The 6,041-nt window shown below is 42.0% G+C and overlaps 1 protein-coding gene across 3 annotated transcripts in view; it reads left to right on the plus strand.

Annotated features, from left to right (window-relative positions):
- Positions 1 to 6,041, plus strand: part of LOC108249944 (NT-3 growth factor receptor-like) — a 143,595-nt gene that overhangs the window by 51,257 nt on the left and 86,297 nt on the right. The gene's annotated exons all lie outside the window — the stretch shown is intronic.

Below are 6,041 nucleotides of genomic sequence, written 5' to 3' on the forward strand. Positions count from 1 at the left end.
ATCTATCTATCTATCTATCTATCTATCTATCTATCTATCTATCTATCTATCTATCTATCTATCTATCTATCTATCTATCTATCTATCTATCTATCTGAATTCCTTTTGCAGGAAATTATAGGGTCACAGCAACAGTAGTTGTCACACAGACAACAGAATCAAAAAAAGATATCAATACAAAAATATTAAAAATAATACTTAAGTAAAGAAACTAAAAACATGTTGATTTTGTTATTAATAATAGTAACATAAAAATAAAACATAGTTCATAAAAATACACTGAATCAAAGGGGGTGGGATTGAGGTATGCTACATTTAGTAGCATACATTGAGTTCACATGCATTTCTTTATTGCTCATTATAGAGCTTGGTGGCAGCTACCAGGAAAGTCATCTGGTAATGTTTAGTCTTGCACTTTGGTGCAATCAGATGGCAACTGAAGGTGCTCTCAGGAAAAACCTCCAGGGCATGAAGTGGGTACCTGTTGTTGTTCATAATGACATGTATTCCCCTTAGTACCTTCAATTAAGCCACCTGCTCAACTCAGTCCTGTGTTTTTCCATTGTTGGAGCTCGCTTGTTTTGTCAAATTAAATATTTTTCTATGGATATGCAAGCACCCAACCCCCAAGTACACAACTCCAAAGAAGACTTCACCTCTGTACCCTGAATGAAAACAGGCTCTATATGAGGCTCTTTTTCCTAAAATCAACAACCATCTTTTTGGTTTTTGGAAGTGTTCAGCTTCAGATGGTTATGATTATACCAGTTCACAAACTCCCCTATTGTGCTCCCATATTCCTCCTTACTGTGACACCTGATGCAGTCCACAACAGCAAAGTCATTGGAGAACTTTTGGAAAAAACAGGAGTCCAGGTTGCATTGAAGGTCTGAAGTTTAAAGGGTAAATATGAAGGACAACAAAACTGTTCTTTGGGGAGCCGCTGTACTGCAAAGAAAGGCATCAGATACACAGTTTTGGAGCCACACATAGCAGCACCAGTATTCAGGTATTCAGCAGTCAGGTATTCCAGCACTCAGGAAACAAACTCAGACTCCACCTGCATTCTCTTCAATTTCTCACTGATCAGCTGCAACTGGATGATGTTGAATACATGTTGATGTTGAATTCTGTGTCACAGCTCCATCTGTTCCTGCCACACCTCTTGCCACAGTCACGTAACTTTCTACAGTCCCACAGTTCAAGCCACACCCATGTTGCCATGCCCACGCAATCAGCTTCATCTGTCTCACCTGTTCCTGTCACCATAAATACCCACAGCTCACACACCTCAGTGCCAGATTAATGAAAGCCTAACCGCCAGTAAATGTCCAGCGTACTTCTCTTGTTCATGCCTGATCTTGACCCTTGCCTTTTTCCTGACCATCGTCTTCTGCCTGCTCCCTGCCTGATACTGCTCTGGATTCTGATCTCCCGTTACCGACCTTGCTTTGCTCATCTGGACCTCGCCTTTTGGATTCTCCCTGTCTGGTTTTGGCTTCGGAACTCTGACCTACCGGTAACGACCTCACACCTGGACCTGGATTTTCCCTCTCGTCTCAGCCCCTTTCAGACCAGCCGGTCTGCATCACATAACCAAGCTAGAGTGGACTTACCAATTCCGGTCCCGACACTAGTCGATCACGTGAGTGAGACGATCAAAGACTTTGAGCCTGCTTCCAGCTTACTGGCAATAAAATCCTTAAAACTTTGTTGTGTGGTTGTGAGTCTGAGTTCTGCCAAGCCCCGCCTTGTCATTCTGAGAGCATCATTGCCACATATGTTGAGCTGATATGTAAACTATAAGGGGTCTGTGAATGTGTTGACTTTGGGTCTGATGTGGGAAAGGACCAACTTCTACAGAGTCTTCACAATGCAGGAACCTAAAGCAATGGGTCTGAAGTCACCAGGACCTGTTGCATATTTTTTTGGGGGGGACAAAGACCAGACAAGATGTCTTCCAGGAGGTGGGAATTTTCTGCAGCTGCAGGCTCAGATTGAATAGGTAAGCCAGGATGTCACACAGCTAAGAGGAACAGGACTTGAGGAGTATGCAGGTCTTATTGAGTACCTACCCTAGAAGTTAGTGGAACATTCTAATTGATTAAAACAGGTTAAATTAATCAGCAAGGCCATGTTCTCCAGTGGGAAGTGTAGGATATTTAACTTGTGGTGTTGTGATAGTAGCATGCACTAAATGTCACAGCATGTGATAATGAAGGAATGTAAACAAAAATAGGGATCACTGCAGAGAATACCCATGGCAGGTAAATGGTCTGATGCTCACTGCCAGGAGGTCAATGTCTTTGGTAGACTTTAGTATCATAGCATGTCCAGGGTTATACCATTTGCTGTTAATAAAAATCACAAGCCCCTCCTTCTCACAGCTTACCAGTCTCTTTGGTGTTCCTGTCTGCTTGGATCATCCTAAAGAGTTTATCCACCTTGTTGTTTAGGGACCTGACATTTCTCATCACAATAGATGGAAAAGTTTGTCTAAAAGTGTCCCTCCATTCAGTTTTCAGTTTGTTGTCTTTGTGTTTCAGTTGGAGTTTATTGTTTATTTTATTCAGTTATCTTGTTAGTTTGATTCTTGTACTTTCTGTCTTTGTCTCTTGTGTCTGTGTTTGTTCTCATCTACCTCTTCCTAGTTTTGTCATCTGTTTACCTGCCACACACATCTCCACCTGCCAGCAATTATGATCATTCACCTGTACCCACTTACCTCATTATCCTCTGTGTTTAAAACCCGGTCATTTCCTCCACTACTCCGTTGGATCATTGTTCATTTCTTCTCGTCCTGTGTCTCATCCGTGAACCAAGCTTACGTTTATGTTTTTGTTTTGCTGCCCCATCAGCTTTTGCTTTTGTATTATTAAATCAGTTTTTCTTTAGTTTTTCAAGTATGAGTCTGCTTCCTGGGTTACCCTCCGTCACCACTGAACCTGACAATATAAATAAATAAATTAGTTATCTTTATCCTACATGGACAGCAACACTTCTTTTCAAGCTCGGGTTCTCTACCAGAGGCCTCTGAACTTGAAGTCCAGTGTCTTGTTCCAGTAGTCATTTCTCATCAGATGTCCTGATTCCTCAACATCTGAGGTGGACCTTGTTTGTTTAGATAAATTTCAAGCCAATATAGCATCGTAGCTCTACCCAGAACTGAGACAGAGCAATACTAAAGAAGCACAGAGGTGAAGGATGGATCTGTGGTAATGTCCTGTTGTTCCAGGATCTAAGATCTAACCTCAGCAATCTCCTTGAACAAGAACCAGTATCCATCACAGTGGCAGACATCCAAGACAGAATCGCAAGTATGAAGAGTTGACATGCAGTAGGGCATGACGTATTCTACACCTACTGGCTAAAGAAGCTGACTGCTCTCCATGAATGCCTCGCAGCAGAAATGAACCAGCTGCTAATGCAAGGAACCAACCCAGGATGGTTGACCCAAGGCTAGACAGCTCTGATCATGAAAGACCCCCATCTAACTATTGGCCATTAACCTGGGTCTGAATAACATGGAAACTCTTGTCAGACATAATAGAGGTAAGATGAATAGCCACAAGAGAACTGGAACCAACACCAGAGGAGAGAAGCACCACCTACTGCTTTACAGAACCATAGATCAAGATTGCAAGGCCAGACACACAAACCTGTGCACTGCCTCGATTGAGTATACAAAGGCCTATGACTCAATGCCGGACATATTGATCTTGGAGTTGCCCAATTGCCCTAATTAGTGCTACGGCAGGGGTCGGCAACCCAAAATATCGAAAGAGCCATTTTGGACCAAAAAACAAATCTGTCTGGAGCCGCAAAACAATTAAAAGCCTTATACAAGGCTTATAATGAAGGCAACACAGGCTTTAAGTGTCTATATTAGCCTATTATCAAAAGTGTATACATAATGAGAATTCATGATTAAATGTTTATTTTCCCTGCAGTGTGTCCTGGACGGAATGACGCACCACGTGACTACTCTGTTGCACGATGTTGCTTTAAGTTTAACTTCCATCACAATATTATTGTATTATATTTTGTTGCATTGATAAAATTAATGAAATGCAATAAAGACATCAGATTTTTGATGCCATTTTTATTTTGAAGATTCGACAGGGAATAATGGTGTCATTTGTTCCTTTTGGACCTAGAAAAATCTGCTCCCAAAAGCAGTTTGCATAACAACGATTGCACCTTGAAAATAATCACTTTAATGACAAGGTCAGGCAACAATGGAGTCAACATGAGACAACAAAGATGAAGTTTTAACCTTTTATTGGTTAACTCTAAGCTGTTAGAAGATGTATCAAAAACAGCACTCACACTTAGTGGCAGGTCTAGCTCAGTCAATGGCTGGGGTACAAAGCCCTGGAAGCCCGGAGCAGGAACTGAGTTAGGTGAGGGTCTTGGGCAGAAAGGAATATCCAGTAGCGGGCGTGGGGTCGGAACCGAGAGATCAGAAGTCGGCAGCCAAAAACAGAGAAGGGTAATCCAAAAGCTAAGTCCGATGAGCAGGGGGAAAATCCGTTAATCCAGGCCCGAGTCCGAAGAGGTATCCAAAAGGGAGCGAGCAAAAAACAGAAGTCAAGAGGCAGGCAAGAGGTCAGAAACAAGGCAGGCATGAAACTCTGGGAATTGCTGGACACTTAATAAGCAAGAGCTGTTCAATAATCTGGCGGAGTCTGAGTGTGTGGAGTGATCTTAAATACAGGTAAACACAGGTGCAGGAAATTGGCTTGATGATGGGATGGCCACGGTAACGTGGGCGTGACATGAGGGAGGGAACTGTGAGAGGAGGCGTGACAACGGCCGTGAGCTGTGAAACTTTAAGTTGTTTCTCCCTCGGTATACCAAACCTGGAGCGCTCAGCCAGCTGACAGCTGGCGAGGGGAGCTGGCTGCTAATACAGCGGGAGCAGACATGTCCAAAAATGTCAGAACAATATTGCAATTAGGTGATGTATTGATGAACCGAGCAGATATTTGAGACTTTCAAAGCCACATTCTTGCCTAAAAACGTTGTAAAAAATCATGTTGTGTCACTTAAAGTGTAATATAGCAAAATAAGTTGCTGCTCGTCACCGTCATTGCCGCTTTGTTTGAACGCCCGGTTTGGACCCTCAATAAATTATGGGAGATGGTGAACCATGAATGATACACCGGATCCATCCTTCAAATCTGGGGAAAAAAAGGACGCATTTGAAGGAGACTTTGAATTCAGACAGGCCTTGTTGCTACGCTATGATATAATCGGCCAACAGATTCGTCTTTCGAAGGATGCAGACCCTGAATTCGGTCACAGCTTTAATATTTATTCTACACATTTTTACAGCATTGGAAAACGTTACGAATGTTTGTCCTCCTACAGAAACCATATTAAAATAAAAATATATTTCCCACTCCCATCTTTTTCCATTTTCAAACGTTTTTAAAAAAGCTCCGGGGAGCCACTAGGGCAGCGCTAAAGAGCCGCGTGTTGCCGACCCCTGTACTAAGGTAATGCTCTGTCTCCACTACTATTTTGCATAGGCCTGAACCCCATCAGCCAGATCATTGCAAAGACTGGCTATAGTTACGCTTTCCAAAATGGAACAGTCACCAGCCACCTCCTTTACAAAGATGACATCAAGCTGGATGCCAACAATTAGCAAGACTTTAAACCAATCGACTGCATTAATGAGGGTCAGAACTTGAGGTACGCCTCTTGAAGTGATCACTGCACAGGCGGTCACCCGAGTTCATATAGTAAATCTCATGTTGGAGCATGCATATCCAAATCTGTCAAAAATTGTTATCTTTTGGAAAGCCAAAGAAAAATTCTAGTGGTATTTTCTGGCTGGTTCGAACAGTTACTGGTTCAACCACTCACTGTTGAATTGCTGTATGCTCATAAACCTTTGTGGCACAGTTGATGTCACACATCCAAGGTAGTAAGAAAAAATGGCAAAAACACTAAAGCAGCTTTTTCAGTATATATATATATATATATATATATATATATATATATATATATATATATATATATATATATATATA

The sequence above is a fragment of the Kryptolebias marmoratus genome, linkage group LG17 (genome assembly GCF_001649575.2).
Source record: "Kryptolebias marmoratus isolate JLee-2015 linkage group LG17, ASM164957v2, whole genome shotgun sequence".
NCBI lineage: Eukaryota > Metazoa > Chordata > Actinopteri > Cyprinodontiformes > Rivulidae > Kryptolebias > Kryptolebias marmoratus.